The sequence below is a fragment of the Telmatherina bonti genome (genome assembly GCF_933228915.1).
Source record: "Telmatherina bonti genome assembly, chromosome: 15".
Classification (NCBI taxonomy): Eukaryota; Metazoa; Chordata; class Actinopteri; order Atheriniformes; family Telmatherinidae; genus Telmatherina; species Telmatherina bonti.
This window is the reverse complement of record NC_136613.1, coordinates 28,342,681-28,360,881: the sequence shown is the minus strand read 5'-3', so window position 1 is coordinate 28,360,881 and position 18,201 is coordinate 28,342,681. Positions and strand designations below refer to the sequence as shown.

The 18,201-nt window shown below is 42.6% G+C and overlaps 1 protein-coding gene across 1 annotated transcript in view; it reads right to left on the bottom strand.

Annotated features, from left to right (window-relative positions):
• mrasa (muscle RAS oncogene homolog a) overlaps positions 1 to 6,916 on the bottom strand; it is a 26,431-nt gene extending 19,515 nt beyond the window's left edge. The window contains exon 1 of the mRNA XM_079253994.1: positions 6,807 to 6,916. The gene's annotated coding sequence lies outside the window, so the exon portion shown is untranslated. The remainder of the gene's footprint in view (positions 1 to 6,806) is intronic.
• Between the last annotated feature and the right edge of the window lie 11,285 nt (positions 6,917 to 18,201).

Genomic DNA, 18,201 nt, shown 5'->3' with positions numbered 1-18,201 from the left:
TGCAGGTCTAGGTCTGTTTCAAGTGGACCAAATAGTGAAGGTGGACAAGCAAACAAAGTGCATTGTGGGTTCATCGTGGGAAAACAACCAAAACACACATGGTTGTGGGACAATAGAGAGCTTTGTGGGATGGGACGGGAGAAATGGCTCAAACTTGTTACATCCTCCACGAGAAGCGAGAACTTTTTTCTCGTTCACGAGGCTCCGAGAAGAAAATGACGTCATTTTGTTCTTGCTGACGCGTTTGAAGACAGTTCTCCACCCATCGGGCTGGCAGAACATTTTTCTTGTGGGGCTCCGAGAAGTATCGTGTGATTGCTCGGACATGTGAGGTGGGCGTCGTTAGCATGGAGAAAGCATGAAGCAGAGTTGCTGCTTCCGCGTTTTTGCAGATCACCACCAGGATTTAATTAGTTTTATATTTTTACATTTGCAACAACTCTTGAAATTTTTATAAAAATCCCTCCGTAACCTTTCAAGTTATCTTGAGCAAAAAAACATAACCTGGCGGAGGTAACAACCGGGTTAATTGGTCATAAAAGCAGACATCGCTCCCTGCAGTGATCTCTCCCCGCTGCAGACCTGCTTCTCGTGGAGTATGTATGGACCTGCCGAACAAGACGTTTTTTCTTGTTCTTGCAGCCATGAGAAGCAAGAACTCAGTTCTTGCTTCTCGTGGAGGATGGAACAGGCTTCATGGGGAAGATGTGGAAGAATTTGGTCAAAGTTCTGGTAGATATCTGATCTAACAGACTACTAGGACATATTTTCTCCATATTTTCTTGCCTATGGTGGAAAGTGAAACGTTTTTTCGGGTTTGTTTGAGAAGTGCAGCATAAACACAATCTCGGCCCAGATAACGTTGCCCCCCAAATGAACCAAGTTCCCAATCAGTCTAGCAGACTATCCTGATGTTGATACACCCTTAGACAGATCTGATCACAGCTGACCTGCAGACTAACCCAGCCAGCTATTCCTACTCTTAAAGACTGGATGCCTGTAGTTCACACTTTAGTTTGTACCATACAAAAAAAAAAAAAAAAAAAAAAAAACAGGAAGGAATTAATCTTTATTACATTATTTGGGCATCCAGATTCTTCTGGAAACTAGTCTATTTACATGTTTACCTGATAATGCTGTGTCTGATCAGATCATTTATCACTTGAGTACAATTTATTTTGGAAACTTAATTTTTGTGGCAACAACCCAAGAAATATATCAACCTTCATGTAGGGAGAGGGGAAAAAGAAAGTACATCACCGTGTTACAAATTCTGCCCATTTTTAATCACATATTTGCATCTAAAATAGAGAAAAAAAATCAAATATGTACAGGTGGTGTTCAGACTCAGATTTAGTCTCCTCAGTGCCTCCATAAAGCCTCTCTGGGTGTTTGAGAGAGGTTGCAGGTTGCTGCCTTGGGAACGGATAAAGGGATTTCCCTGTTCATGTGGGAACAAATCTGCTACATAAGTCACACAGCAAGAACAAGGAAGAACACACCCCAGCCTCTAAAGCAGCGTTGATATTAACAATCATCGATCATTTGGTGGAGATTTTGCTTTTCTTAAATGCAGATATAAATCTAAACTTTTGTTCATAATTTATTTACACTGAAGTAAACTGGAATAATTTTCAGACTCTCTGGACAATCAAGGTGTAGCTAACAATCCAAAGCAATTATTTGTCTTCAAAGATATATGGTGCCTTTTAATGAGTTGCACAGATTCATGGTGGATTTTCTGTCTACATAGAAAAATCCACCCTCCTCATCTTCATTTCACCCTAACTTTGTGCTGCTTCACTTCACATTAATGAAGTAATATAACATAATGCTTCTAACTATAATTAAGCATTATAATGAACATAATGCTCAAACAACATTCAGATTAAGAAACCAGACTAAGAAGTCCAACATTTCCACCCAGTCTGAAGTGAGAAATTTGGATTTCAAAATCTCTTTGAATGGCAGTCGCAACACAAATACTGGTTAAATTCTGCCTATATAAGCCGATTTATTGAAAAAACTGATGGAGTGACTGGGTCAAGTAAGAAGATAGTAAAGGAGATGAAAATGATCAAATTGCCACATTATGTTAGCATCACAGCACTCGAACCAACGGCCGACGTGTACATACTATGCATTGATGAGATGTTGTTTAACATGTGTAAATTACCAGTTAGGGTTAATAACAGCAGATTATTTTACCTTTAAAACAGCACAACCAATATGGGAAAAACAACAGAACACAGGAGGGAGAGGGCACTGTGTGAGAAGCAGTGTGTGTTCTGGTTTGGTTTTGGGCGGAAATCACTGGCATATTGTATAGGTGTAAATGGTATCGTCTAACATTTGGCTTGAAAAATATTAGGAATAAATGTAAGTCAGAACGTCACTCAACTTTATGCCAGGCAGACACTGTGCGATTTTAGAAATCTGACTGTCGGGGAAATGCTCCCACTGCACGACCGGGTTTGTCCCTCGTACTCTGTTTGACCCTACGACATGTGTACTCATACTGTACGACTCCTGTCAGCCACCATTATTGACAACCACGACTAGTTGTCGGCGTTAGTCTGCGTGTGACGGCACGATGTGCTCGAGTGTGAACAACGAAAAACAAAGGCTCCTAGTTCCTATGACAACCACAGCGTGCCTGACAACAAGATGGCGAGCAGGCAGCAAGTTGTAGCAGTTGTGTGCGCTGTTTTGTGCGCTGAAACAAAAAAAAAAAAAAAAAAGAAAACCTGGTGTTCTCTCCACAGCTCTACTAATCTCTCTTCTAGCAGCTGTGTCCACCGCACGTCTGAAGTTGGGGTTGCCCGCCATTGTTTAAAGCTCCACCTGTGTCTTCTGCGCAGGTGCGAACGTAGAATCGTGACGTAACACCACTCACACTGTACGGCTCACGACCTCCTGAACGGACATCCCGACGAAATCGCACAGTGTCCGCCCGGAATTACCGTGTAGTAATGTGTGAAACCCAAATGCAAAAAGTTCTTTTTTTTATTTTTTTTTTTTATTAATAAAGTCAGGTGCATTTCTCATATTTCCCCAGTTACATGCTTCACTTCGGTCACATCTGAGAAAAAGTGCAACCAACATGTGGCTAATCGCATGATCTTCAGATCATCAGCGAGTGCTCAAAGTATCGTTTTAAAGCCCTTTGATATCATATTCTTTGTTTACAACACACGGTGGCATTCGCAAACCCCGTCCCTTCCTTTCTGGACACCTGATAATAACAATAATAATACATGTAAGGCTTGAAGAACATCACAAGCTAAGTATGAAAAAGTAGGTAAAGCAACTACCTGACCAGAATTAGTTCCGAATTCAGATTTTTAACAAATAACTTTGTTGTTTATGCATCAATTTGTTCAATAAAACAGTATAACAGAAGCAAGGAACAACTCCATATTGGCAATTTGGAATTGCCAGGTAACCTGCGATGCACATGCAGGCTGCAGCCCACCACCAGGTTTACACCCACAACCTTTTAGCTCTGAGGGAGCAGTGCTGATGAATGCACTTCCATGACACACCACACATTCAGCAGTGCTCTGTGACTTGCAGGAGGTCATGTCCTGCTCTGACCTTTGTCTTCACTCAGATAAATTTGTTTCTTTCACTGCCTGTTGAGGAATGTCAACCAGGTTACAGTATCATGTCCGAACTCCACACACACACACACACACACACACACACACACACACACACACACACACACACACACACACACACACACACACACACACACACACACACACACAGAACTGATAACACAAAGTAAAAAAACAGGGTAATTCTGAACAACCAATTTCCAAGTACAATTAAGGGAAAGCAGCAAATGCAGCAGGGCAGTAACTGTATTGTTTGCAAACGTAAAATATTTGCTTCCATTCAAAGTTATAAAAGATAGAAATCACAGCTTAGAAGTTGTCCGATATGACAGTGTTTAATGATAAAGAAAAAGATACTTGTAGAAATTCATGCACAGTCTGCAGCACATTCAGCATGTGCAACATATTCTAAAGGGCACCATTTCTGGAATATTATCTTGCGGGTATTTTATGTTCGTTTTCAGCTTTTTGCACGTTTTATGTCGTGTAAAATTACTTGTCACATGAGGTTAAAAGTGCAGGTCGGAGTTTGATCCCTTTACAATACATGGAAAGCAACATTCAGTATTTTTGCATCCAGGCTGCAGGGTACATGTCACTCACACTTACTGTGTTTCATCTTCATGACAAATTACTGATCAGTTTTAGAAACACATTAAAGAGAAGCTATCCCATCACTTTCTCGTCTAGATATAGTTAAATATTTGTTGTTGGGTTTTTTTTTTTAGCTTTTGGTTATTTTAAATGATAATAAATAAACATGTAAATAAATGAATAAATAAAATAGTTATTTTTAAAACAATATCCAAACTTAAGCTTCTGACAAAAAAAAAAAAAAAAAAAAAAAAAAGGAGAAAAAAAACTGCATTTTCAAGAACTGCACTTTAATATTTTATTTATCTAAAGACTTGGGATCTTACTGATAAAGCCACTTTAAATATTAATGTAATAATAAGAAAAAGAAAAAAAACATCCCAGCATTATCCTGATGATGTTGAATCATGTTTATGGATGCTTTACTTCAAAAGAAAAAGAAAACAATGACATTTTTACATTTGTTGTTTAATGCCTCAGTGAAAATGTGACAGAACTGGACAATATACCAACATGTCTGGCTGCAGTTTTATCATAGTAAATATCTAAAAAACTAAATGACCTGCAATATACCAACAACAACTTAAGCATCTGATGTTAAGCTGAGAAGCTTCGACAAGCCTTCGACAACATATTATGTTATGTTTTTGCAAATTAAAAACTTCAACTTAGCTTTGGTAAAAGTAAAAGAGAAAACAGAGTTATCCTCAAAAGCTAAAGGAATTTTTTTAACCTATAAAACTGTTAGAGCAACCTGAATGCTGAATACCTGGGTAGTTTAAAGACACACGACAGAACTTTTGTCATTTCCCCATCACACACCCCCTATACACAGCTAATTTGGCATCTATCTTGCATCCTACCTGACCTGTTAGCAGCAAAAGATGATCTGACGATGACTCTTGTTTTGTCCCTTTCTCTCTTTTGCTCTTCTTGCATTTCTTTGCTGAATCAGCCTGCTTTCTAGTGTAAGGCCACACTCTGCTGCAATGTCATGCAGCATCCCAGATCAAAATGTTGTATCGTGCAGATTCTCAGCCTCGGGACGCTGCTGGGCAGCAGCAGCTCCAGAAATACACATGATAGATGTCACTGTGTCACCAAACAAGTCGGGAAAGTGGAGTTTTAAGGTCAGGCAGTTACGTAATGTCTTTCAGAGCGAGTTTAATACACTTCTCAGCCGCATTAATTTAAGCTAAAGTAAACTTTTGGCCTCACACTTACAATGATTTGGCATAGCGGGGAAAAAATTGTGATTTTAAAGTTTTGGCAGCGAATGCGTGCACTTCCAGGCAAAGTATCTCACTGTAGCTAAAATACCTCCATAGAAAAGGGCGTGTCATTCCTTATTTTTTTAGTCACTAATTCTCCCTTTGCCATGTTTTCCCATTGGCACAAATAAACCCACAAACAAGAACAAGTCTTGCATAAAAATAAATAACGCAGTACATCCCAAAAACTCTAAAAGCAAAGTAAGATATTTATCATGGATTAGCCATGAAAAAAGATAAATAGTTGGCAAACTTTACTAAATGTAGGTGTAATAAGATGTGTTAAGTTCATTTATCCTCATTTAACTCTGTAAATTCTGTGACTAATGCACATGTGCATCTTGCAGTGTTGACACTGAAATTATTAACAATGACTTGTATGAAAAGTACTAAATATAACCTAAAATGACCAGAAATCACTCAGCTCTTCCAGATCACATGCATTACCATGACGTTAAAACATGTTAAGTTCTGTCAAATCTTTGCTTAAAAATAAAATAAATAAATAAAAAGCTGTAGCTTTTTGGTCAGCAAGCCTTCTTTTTTGCGATTTGTAAAACATCATGCATGAATCTAGAAATGAAAACACTCTTCTGATGCAAGATGATTATCAATATCATCATCATCATCATTAGCAGCAGCAGGGTTCGCCATTTCTGTGCATTAATGACACATGAAGAAAGTTAATTCCCCAGAAAGCCAAACGACCTGATGAAATTTGCTCCCAACGCTGATCAGTGAGATGTTTTCTCTTTCTGCACACTGACTGCTGCTTCTGAATGATCACATGCTATGATTTGATACATGAAGAATCTGTCTGTGTGCAGACAAAACCAAATCCAGCTTCAGAGCCACCGTGTGTACACAGCTGGAGGAGCGACAAGAAGCAGGGGAGGGGAGGAAGAAAGGTCGTCGTGAAATACACATACCGTGCTGGCTTTTCATTTGTCACGGACAGAGGAGAAAAAAGATAAACAGTGTGCTTTCCTGTCGTCCCACGGGAACATTTTTTGACACACAAGGCCCGTCTGTGCATGAGTGAGCGGCCGACTGGTAAAACCGATAGTATCCGCCCCTGAATAACGGATTTGGGTCCGCTTCATCATTTTCTACAAGTTAACAGCCCCCCCCCCCCCCCCCCCACAGGGGTGTCCAGTTGTTGGTGTGCTTTCCTGAACCCAGCCTGCCTTGCCACGGACTCGGTTAGCTCGACTCTCCGGCAAGTTGTTGATACTGAGAGCTTTTTCCACATGAACAGGTTTACAGAGAAACGTGCTTTCACCACCTCCTCCTCCGTCTCCGCAGCAAAGCTACTCACCAATGCGAGCTTCTCTGTCGTGGAGCAAACAAAACGTCCTCACACCGACATATTCCACCTCCTCATCCCTGCCTTCTTCCCTTGCTTTAAACCACCGCCGCCCTTTAGCCACAGACGGGAGTGTACTGCCCACATCTACGAAACAATGCGTTGAACAGCTAATCTTTGTATTGCAACAGCTGATGCTATAAATAGAAAGACTCCAAAGGGGTGAATACGGCTTTTTTAAAATACTTTAAAGGGTTTTGTGTTGAGTTTCTATGTCATATTTTATTTGTAATTGCAGTAAATTTGAAGGTAACACTTTTCTTGTCTTTTACGACGTTTTTTTCTTTATTTTTTTCTTGAAGCGGTGGCAGAGTTCCCCTTTTTTGTAGAGAAATGGACTGTTCCCTTGTAAAGCGGACTTATTTAAAGGGGTAGTCCTGTCAAAACAGCTTCTTTAATTGTGTGGAGTTGAATTAATTAATTGGGAGGAAAAGAGGAAACATTTGAGAAGTGTCACAGCAGCTTTCACGTTATGTATCAATGGAGAATCATTTTGCAAAAGTCATTTCTACTTTACACGTGGCTCACTAAATGGTTTACTTTTCATGCTTTATTTTAGGTTACACCAGCAAAACCTTTTTCCATGATAATGACGGCAAAAGGACCAGGGCCGGATTAAAAGTGCACAGGCCCCTGGGCCCAGAGTGTTCCAGAGGGCCCCTTCCCCACCTCAACATTGGGAAAATTGTGAATGATACACTGTGAAATGACATTTACAACATCTCTCAGCCAATGGTTCCAATAGCAATAAACTAAATGCTGTGGTGTAACGATGTAGCTTATATGTACATTTTGTTTTCGTGTAGGCCCTAAGTGGGCCCCGAGTGGCCCATTGGATAATCTGGCCTTGGAGAGGACAGGTCTTTATTTCATTCAGTAATGTGGAGCAGCAACAGGTTTCAGCTTGTTGATTCCAGGTTGGTTCTCTTCTGAGCAAAAAACAGGCAAACTGTTCAGGACAAGCACAGGTGTTAGTGATTATATTAATGAGGGTTGCATGAAGCGAGCACTAAGCAATGGAGCCATTGTGAATGATAATATGATCAGGATATTAATATGTGTGCGCTTTCTGGCTTCGTTCTGCCACCTGTGTAAGCCTGCATAATGAATAAAAATCTATTAAATTCTCATGAAGATCTTGTGTTTCCATGTAGAGGGGAGTCAATAGATTGATCTCCTAAACCACTTGATCAATAATGTACCATGCTATGTTGCATGTACTTATTTACCCCTCTTTTGTGCCTGTTTAGATGTCGGGATGACATCCTGATCTTTACTTTTTTTTTACTCTACTATTGAAAACCTTTAAAAAAAAATTTTTTTAAAAAGTGATTTTCTTTTTTAGATAACTTACTCATAAAAAGTTATGTATATTAGATTTTTTTGTATGACGTCATAATGCATTTTGAATATACTTTAACCTTTACAGAGGAACTTGATTTCACTTTCTTTAAAATGACACATGCGTAACTTTTTAGTGTTTAAATACTTATTACTTTACACAACATGCATGTTCACTAACCAACTGAAAAATGACTAAAAAAAAAAAAAAAAAAAGTCCTAAAGAAATGTCCTCTGAACGATGAACTGACTTCCAAATGTTCCCCTGCAATGATAACCTGTATTTAAACAGTCCTGTTCATCACTCTTTTACATTAGGATGACACCTTAAATGTGTCAAGTTGTTGTAACATTTGGATTTTTATGCTACCATATACCCAGTAGTGTTGTGTAAAAATGATGATATGATACCAGTGAAAAATTCTATTTAAATTTCATCCAAAACTTTAGTAGTGGAGATTATTTGAATAGAGTCAGTGGAAGGAACCAGATTTTATCTATATGTGCCACATGATGTATTTGTTCACAAAGTATCTTAAATAAATAAAGATTATCTCAGGATTAGCACATTAGAACATTTTTTTTGTTTCTTTTTCCAAGAAGGTGCACATGCCGATTCATCACCACAGCTGCCTCTGTTCTGTTCTTTCAGGGCCTCTTTCTGCATGTCATCCCTAATTTCCCACCATTTCATATCTACTGGCTGTCAAGTCACCAAATGACCCAGAATAAAAAGCAGCAGATTTACCAAAGGATTTGTGAGAAATCTAATGAACTGCAGTTGTAAGACCACATTTTAGTTTAATTCATGGAGAAATATGTTATACAGTATCTGCAGAGAAGTTTTGCACTTGCCAAAGATGGGGAGCAATTTTTGTGTGCATTTCACATATTTATTTTGTGAGTTCAAAAGCATAGCACGCTTATTTCACAGGTGGAGAACGTGCAGTGTTTGGTCCAGATGTTCCCCACAGTTGCTGTTCACAGATGCTCTTCAAACAGTGCAAGATTCACCACTGGAAATGTGTTTAATCAAAACATCAAATACTGCAGAGAAGCACAGTAAACAAGACTAGGTGCATCAAGCTTTTATTCACAAGAATGTTGAGAATGGCGGATGGGTGATGCTGTTGGCAAGCTAGTAAAGAGCAGGTAGCTTTGCAGCTTTATGCCCAACTTTCTGCTATTAGAATGATCCAAGTTGGGTCACTTTCTGAAAGAAGATGGGAATAACTAAAACCACAATCTGCAACCTTACATGCAGAATATTTTTTTTAAAATTTCTGCACTGAAGGACTGTCTGTATGTGTGGGTCAGCCAACAGAAAATAACTTAAAAAAGAAGGGATCGGTGTTTATTTACATAATTGTGAAAGGCAAGGTCTACATTTTCTCATTTGCACACATGTTGCCTTCTGACCATCATATTAGTCACACTAACTAGTAACCACTTAAAGGAAGAGCTTCCCAGAAACTTTGGAAATTATGAGGCTGTTTGCCATCAGGTTCACTAAGGTGCAGGGGGAAAAGCAAATACTCAGGAATATGGATACCTCATGAGATATGGCAATATTTATGCATTATTTAAAGAGACTTGGATGGTCAGAAAGTGCTCACATATCTATATAAGTGCATATAGAATACAGGAAATGTGGATTATAAAAGGTTCTATAGTAATTAGACCAACTAATCACCCAGATACAGTTTTACATCTTACTTAAAGGAGTTTTAAGTTGTGGTGTTCTATTACTAATAAGACCCAGATGTGAGAAAGAGGCAGAGAGAGATGTAAATAATTCAATTGAAGCAAGGAAGAGGCGAGAGGGAGCATGATATGCTTTTTACCTCTGTGAATAATGAGGCATCAGACATTTCCTAACTCATGTTTCAGGGACTAAGTGATGGGAAATGAGGTGGTCTCATGATGAAGCTGCATTTCCAGGAAAGCTTCCTGCATTTAAAGCATCCACTAAGTCAGCAAGCATGGAAATAAGGCAGTTCTTTCCCAACGTGGTATCTGATACTGTTGGTCTTTTGTCTTTTGGTTTTATTAGACATTAACAGAGCACCTTCTGTTTTCCCAATATGTTCAGAAAGGAATCTGAAGCTCATTGTTTTTGATGTAATGATTAATTGATTAAAGCTTTGGAAAAAGCAGTCATGAGATGGTGAGCGCATTGACTGGATTGTTGGTTTATTCTTTCATTGAGTGTATGCTGTCCTAGATTGGGCAGCAAGTTAATGGAATCTTAATTTGAGAATTGATTTGTTTGTCTCTCCCGCACACTACCTCTTTTTTCTCTTCATAGGTCAGGGTCAGCCACACTGCAGTGCAAAGCCTGTCTTGTGACCCCTTTTCTTCCTAATGGTCACATAATCTGAACAAACTGGGATGTCGATTTCCTCTTAAGTGACATCAAAAGCCTTCAGGACCCATTATGTTAACCTTTCAAGGTGTCGCTGACATTCTCCCTCATGGATCATTAAACACTAGTGATGTGTGCTTGTGTTAATATTGATTCACAGACAAATGGATATATGTGAACACGCATTCATGTGCGATGAAACACCAAATGCAGTCACTGCAGACACTCCTACACTTGGCTTTAAAATAAAAACAAGTGACAGATTGCACATTTCTTTAAAAAAAAAAAAATGCAGAAGCAGTGTGCCAACATTGATTACATCCCTCATGTATTGATTAGATTTATGAGGTTTGATAGCCCATCCCTGAGCCATCACCTTATCGTAGTGGAGGGGTTTGTGTGTCCTGAAGATCCTAGCAGCTATGTTGTCGGGGACTTTATGCCCCTGGTAGGGTCACCCATGGCAAACAGGTGTCTAGGGGAGGGACCAGACTAAGTGCAGCTCAAAGACCTCTTGGACAGGAGTGTCAAACTCCAGTCCAGGAGGGCCAGTATCCGTCAGGTTTTTGTTGTTTTCTTTTACCAACAGAGCTGATTGAAATCAAATGGATCCAGCAGCTTGTTGTCAGCCAATTTTTGAATTTCGGTCAGGTGGGTTGGAGCATGGAGACAACAAAAACCTGCAGGATAGCGGCCCTCCAGGACTGGAGTTTGACACCTGTGCTCTAGGATAACTACGGGTCAATGGACGCGAGTCACTAAGGCCCCCACCTGGAGCCCACCTGGGGGTGGGGCACGAGAGTGAGCGTCTGGTGGCCGGGCCTTTGCCCGTGGGGCCTGGTCAGGCTCAGTCCAAAAGGGTTACATGGGCCCCACCTTCCTTGGGCTCACCATCTGCGGGAGAAGTTGGGTGCAATATAAGCTGGGAGGCAGCAATAGGCAGTCTGATCCCTGGCTGCAGTAACTGGCTTTAGGGACGTGGAATGTGACCTCTCTGGTGGGAAAGGAGCCTGACCTTGTGCGTGAGGTTGAGCGATTCCGGCTAGATATTGTTGAACTCACCTCGACGCATGGCTTGGGCTCTGGAACCAGTATCCTCAAGAGAGGCTGGACCTTCTTCCATTCTGGAGCTGCTCATGGTGAGAGGTGCCGAGCAGGTGTGGGCACTCTCATTAGCCCCTGGCTTGGTGCCTGCACATTGGGGTTTACCCTGGTGTATGAAAGGGTAGTTTCCCTTCGCCTTCGGGTGGGGGGACGGGTTCTGACTGTTGTCCGTGCTTATGCACCAAACAGCAGTTCAGAGTACTCACCCTCTCTGGAGTCCTTTGAGGGAGTGCTGGAGGGTACTCCTTCTGGGGACTCCATTGTTCTGCTGGGGGACTTCAATGCTGACGTGGGCAATGACAGTGAGACCTGGAGGGGAGTGATTAGGAGTTTAGGAGTGTATGGAGGGATTAGGAGTGTTGTGAGGGTCTGCTGGGAATGTCTGGCAGAGTCCCCTGGCAGAGTCCCCCGTCAGAGCGAGGTTCAACTCCCACCTTCAGCAGAGCTTCAACCATGTCCCAAGTGAGGCGGGGGACATTGAGTCTGAGTGGGCTGTGTTCCATGCCTCTATTGTTGAGGCGGCCGGCCAGCAGTGAGGGATGCTGTCAAGCTGAAGAAGGAGTCCTATCTGGCCTTCTTGGCCTGTGGGACCCTGGAGGCAGCAGATAGGTACTGACAGGCTAAGCAGCATGCGGCTTCAGCTGTCGCCAAGGCATAAACGGTGGTGGGCGGCTGTAGGTCTGGAGGAAGAGCAGTCGGCTTGTAACTGGGAAGTTGGGAGTTCGATTCAGGCTTCCCCTGACTATGTGCCAAAGTGTCCTTGGGCAAGACACTGAACCCCAAGTTGCCCCCGATGTGCCTATCGTGGTATTAGCGTGGTAAGTCGCTTTGGATAAAAGCCTCTGCTAATTGACTGTAGAATATGACTAAATGACTGTAGTAGAATAGAATAGAATAAACTCGGGTGTGGGAGGAGTTTGGCAATGGTAAAAGACTTCCAGATGGCTTCAAGGCAATTCTGGTCCACCATCAGGCTACTTAGGAAGGGGACTCTCCTATCTCTGAGGCTGAAGTAACTGAGGTGGTTAAAAAAAACTCCTTGGCAGCAAGGCCCCGGGGGTGAATGAGATCTGCCTGGAGTTCCTCAAGGCTCTGGATGCTGTGGGGCTGTCCTGGCTGACACGCCTCTCCAGCATCGCATGGACATTGTGGACAGTCTGGACTGGCAGACTGGGCTGGTGGTCCCCTTTTTAGGAAAGGGGACCGCAGGGTGTGATCCAACTACAGAGTAATCACACTCCTCAGCCTGCCTGGTAAGGTCTTTTCAGGGGTCCTGGAGAGGAGGGTTTGTCAGATAGTCAAATCTCTGACTATCTGACAAACCCTCAGAGTGGTTTTCGTCCTGGTCGTGGAACAGTGGACCCGCTCTATACCCTCTTTGGGGTCCTGGAGGAGGCATGGGAGTTTGCCCAACCAGTCTATGTCACAGGGTGGTTTAAGTCTTGCTTTTATTGTTTTATTAGTGGCATGTTTATTTATTGTACTGTTTTTATGCTATTGCATGTTTGGTTTTATCCTTATTTTTTATGCATGATTATTTGACCCTGCCTCCCAGTGTCGAGATTGACTGCAGGTGTGTGGACGTTGACAGAGGGCTCAGAAACCCAGTGACTGTTGAGCGGCTCGTAAACCAACGAATGGGCAACCGACAGGGGTGGGGTTTTGTTTTCCCCACAGGCTTATTGGTGGAGTTACGAGGCTGAGACAGCGGTGTTGTCTTGGAGTACAGCTGCGGTGGCGTGATCCTATGGAGCTAAATCAGGGCCACTCCATACGAGCCGACAGCGAACGGAGGGGTTCGGACTTCAGCCGGAGTGGTGTGACCTGGCGGTGAACGAGGCGGTTTAGAGCCCAGCCGGAGCAGCGTGATCTGACATCAAACGAGGCGGTGAATCGTGTGCAGATGAAGCCGGTGGCACGTCGGAACAGAAAGTGGTGATGGCAGTAGCGAAATGGGCAGGGGAGACGGACCCTGCCCAGATATGTAAGTGAGCGACTTCCCTGTAATATATCACCGGATAGAGTGGAATACTGCTGTCCCCTTTTTACGTGCAGGACCGCGAGACGAAGGTTTTCCCACAAAGTCGGGCCTGGCCATCAGCAGAGGAAAAGCAGCCCTTGATGGAAGCGACATCAGTCAGCCAAGACAGGTTTTAACCTGTAACAGGAACTTTGGAGTTTTATGGACATTCCTCTTGGTTTTATCCTTTTTTCTGACTTTTATTGATTGTGTCGTCAACCCCAAGTTGTAAAAAATAAACCGGGTTGAATTTACTGGTCCGTCTCCCTGGTGTTGTAGTGGTGTTCTCTACTCGGTCTGCCTTTTAGCTTGGGGATGATTTTAAAGTAGTGTGGCTCAGCCATGTCACATCTACATGTGCTTTGTGGACCTGGAGAAGGCGTTCGACCGTGTCCCTCGCTCCTGTGGGGAGTACTCCGGGAGTATGAGCTGTCCAGTCCCTGTACGACAGGTGTCAGAGCTTGCCGGTATTAAGTTGGATTTGTTTCCAGTGGGGGTTTGACTCCACCAAGGCTGCTCTTTATCATCGATTCTGTTCATAACTTATACGGACAGAATTTCTAGGGGTTTCGGCATGGTGGCCTCAGGATTGGATCGCTGCTTTTTGCGGACAACATGGACCTCTTGGCTTCATCAGGCTGTAATGTGAGCGATTCACAGCGAAGTGTGAAGCAGCTGGGATGAGAATCAGCACCTCCAAATCTGAGACCATGGTCCTCAGCCGAAATAGGGTGGTTTGCCCTCTCTGAGTCAGGAGTTGGGTCCTGCCTCAAGTGGAGGAGTTTAAATATCTCAGGGTCTTGTTCACAAGTGATGAAAGGATGTAATGTGAGATCAATGGACGGGTCAGTGTGGCATCTGCAGTAATGCGGACTCTGCGCCGGTCTATCGTGGTGAAGAAGGAGCTGAGCCAGAAGGTGAAGCTCTTGATTTACCAGTTGATCTACATTCCTACTCTCACCTATGTTTGTGAGCTGTGGGTCGTGACTGAAGGAACGAGATCTTGTTTACAGGCGGCTGAAATGAGTTTCCTCTGCAGGGTGGCCAGGCTCTCCCTTAGAGATAGGATGAGGAGCGCAGTCATCCAGGAGGGGCTAAGAGTAGAGCTGCCGCTCCTCCGCATTGAGAGGAACCAGTTGAGGTGGCTTGGGTCAGGATGCCTCCTGGACACCTTCCTGGTGAGGTGTTCCGGGCATGTCCCTCTGGGAGGAGACCCTGGGGAAGACCCAGGACACGCTGGAGGGATTATATCTCTTGGCTGGCCTGGGAACACCTTGGAATCCCCCCTGCAGAGTTGGCAAATATGGCTGGGGAGAGGGAAGTCTGGGCTTCCATCCTTCGGTTGCTGCCCCCGCGACCCGACCCCAGATAAGCGGCAGAAGATGGATGGATGGATGCATGGATGGATGGATGGATGGGTTCAATAGCAAATGTGTGCTCAGGTATGAGCACCTCAGTGAAAGCAGACATGTTTTCAGTTTCCTTGATTGGAGCATTAAGTTGCATGTAAATACAAGCCCTCCTAAGGGTCCCGGAGGGAGAATGGGAATTTTCCTAACTAGTCTACAGACTTGGACAAGGCGTTTTGACCATGTCCCCCCGGGGACTCCCGTGGGGGGTGCTCTGGGAGTATGGAATACCAGATCTCATTGTACAGGCCGTCTGGTACCTCTGTCCCTCTGTCTCAGAGCTTGGTCTAAACTGCCAGCAGTAAGTTGGATTCCTTTTCAGTGAGGGTTGGACTCCACCAAGGCTGTGCTTTATCATCGAGTCTGTTCATAACTTTTATGGGCAGAATTTCTAGGCACAGCTGAGGTGTTGAGGGACTCTGGTTTGGTTACCTCAGGATTGGGTCTCTGCTTTTTGCTGAAAATGTGGTTCTGTTGGCTTCATGGTCATGATCGCCAGCTCTCACTTGAGCGATTGGCTTCTGAGTTTGGCGTGGCTGGGATGAGGATACGCACCACAGAATCTGAGACCATGGACCTCAGCCAGAAAAAGTTGGAGTGTCCTTTTGAGGTTGTGAGTGAGGTCCTGTCCCAAGTGGAGAAGTTTAAGTATGTCATGGTCTTGTTCATGAGTAAGGGAAGGATGGAGGGTGAGATTGACAGGCCAGGGTGGCATCTGCAGTCATGTGGACTCTGCGCCAGTCTGTCGTGGTGAAGAAGGAGCTGAGCCAGAAGTCAAAGCTCTCGACTTACGAGTTGCTCTATGTTTCTACCCTCATCTATGGTCATGAGCTGTGGGTCGTGACTGAAAGCAAGTTTTCCTGCTTGGGCTGGGAACCCAGATAAGCGGCAGAGGATGGATGGATGGATGGATGGATGGTAAATACAAGCCTTGGATACACCACGGTGTGGTGGAAGGCACAGGATTTGGGTTTATTTTGCTGGCATAGGACTTTCATATCTTTCTTTCTTTACTCATGAATTTATTGAGAACACAGTCTAAAACTGACCCACAGAAAACAAATCAAAATGGACAAGACAAGTGTTTGAGAAGGTGTAGAAGTAAGCAAAACTTATTTTTACGAACCAATTTTAACAATTTAACATTAACATAACCATTAACTATCAGTTTAATACACTTTTGTTTTCAATTCATGACCCCATCATCACCTGGATTTCTATTAATACAGACATCAAGGTTTTGGTTTAAAGCCAATCAAATAATCCTCACCATGTGCTTCCCAAATATTTCTTCAATATTTGTCACATCTGAATGCCGAAACAGAGCAATGGTCCCAAACTAACCAGTAAATCCACAAGGGAAAAGCATCAGAGTCAGGTTTTTGCAAAGCTTCCGTCGAAGTCCAGACCTCGACCTAACTGAAATGTTGGGGAAGCACTTAAGATAAGCAAATGCCAACAAACGGCAACAAAGTAAAGAAACATCATAACACCCCATTACATAAAGGCTTAGCATTGAAAGAGAGTTCTTTTGTTTTCTTTTTTATATTTCTACCAGCCTATCACACAATAGAATAGAATAGAATAGAATAGAACACGGGGTTCTATATCAGCCTCCCTTCAAACACATATGTTATACACATTTAAAGACTCACATCACTGCCTCTTGCTTGTTTCCTTGGAGACAGAACTGAGCTGTTACTTTCAAAAGGGACAGATTGGATGACTTCATCCCAATGTGCACATGCACGCTGTGAGTTGATTAAATTGTACCATTTAGGTAGCAATTTCATGCTGCCCTAAAGGGGAGGGGGTTATGTGCAGGCTTATTCTGTGTGCATGAATGCAGGGTTCAAGCATTTTGAGTTGCTTGTCTTTTACAGATGCTGCTGGATAATATTTTTTAAAAAATGCATGATTGTATGATTGAAATATTTGCTGACGATGGAGTCCAACGGGACAAAAATGTTGTTGCCATGAATGTGGAAATTATTCCCCTTCATTTGACTTGATGTATACTTAAATTACAATTCAATCCTTTGGTCCCTTTAGCAAATCTCATAGCAGAATAGTGAATGAATTATTGTGTTTATAATCAGTTAGTAGATCAAACCAATAGTTGAAACTAATGTAAACAATTCCCTAAAAGGGCGGTGAGCTTTACATTGCACCAACACCCATCCATCCGGAGCGGTGTTCCACTAACACTTCCACATCAGCACAGGTAGCAGCAGATTTACCAGTGCTTTTCCAAGATTCCACGTAGTTGAGAGTCCATGACCTCAAAACATTTTCATCCTCCATGCAGTTCTCTGTGATTTGAACTAGAATTGATGGTGATCATGTTCTCAGGTGATACTGACAGTTTTCTCATTTATACTTTATGTGTGCAACTTTTACTTTATCCTCCACACAATACCCAAGCATGCGCTGTCAGATGACGCAAAAGATGGGGTGCTTTTAATGAAGGTTCATTAATAACTGATCAGCTTCAAACACTTCTCTTATACATGCAGAAATACATGTCCATATCAAAGCCACATTTATCCAAGCTAATTGTTTTTTAGATTTACTTTATCAGTATTAATGATAAGTAAAATGGACTGTTTATAGAAGGCTGTCTAGCAGCACGATATCATCTCATTTCGATCAATATGCTGGTGGATTTATAGAGTGCTGTTGCTTTTCTAAACATGTAACTAATTTCAAAAGAGGACAGCAGCTGCCCTCAGATTGACTCCAAAGATTCAACAACACACATGTAAACGCATGACTGGACAAAGCTTTGAATAGTTGCCGAAACACCTTCTTCCGGTTGTTATTGAAGTGAAACAGACCTGTTTTTGTAAAAAAAATATAGAAATGAATAAACTTGTAATGCAACGCAGAGAAGACCCGAAGAACAGCAACTGGTGTTTCAGACACTAATGAGGATCTTAATAAATGAAATGAAATGCTACACTGTGTGTCCAGCTCCGGTCTTTGAGGGCCACAATCCTCGTTTTCCATGTATTCCTGTTGCTCAACACACCTGACTCAAACTAACTGCTCATTGTGCACAACATCATTGGCTGTTGGATCCATTTTATGGAAGTCAGGTGTGTTGGA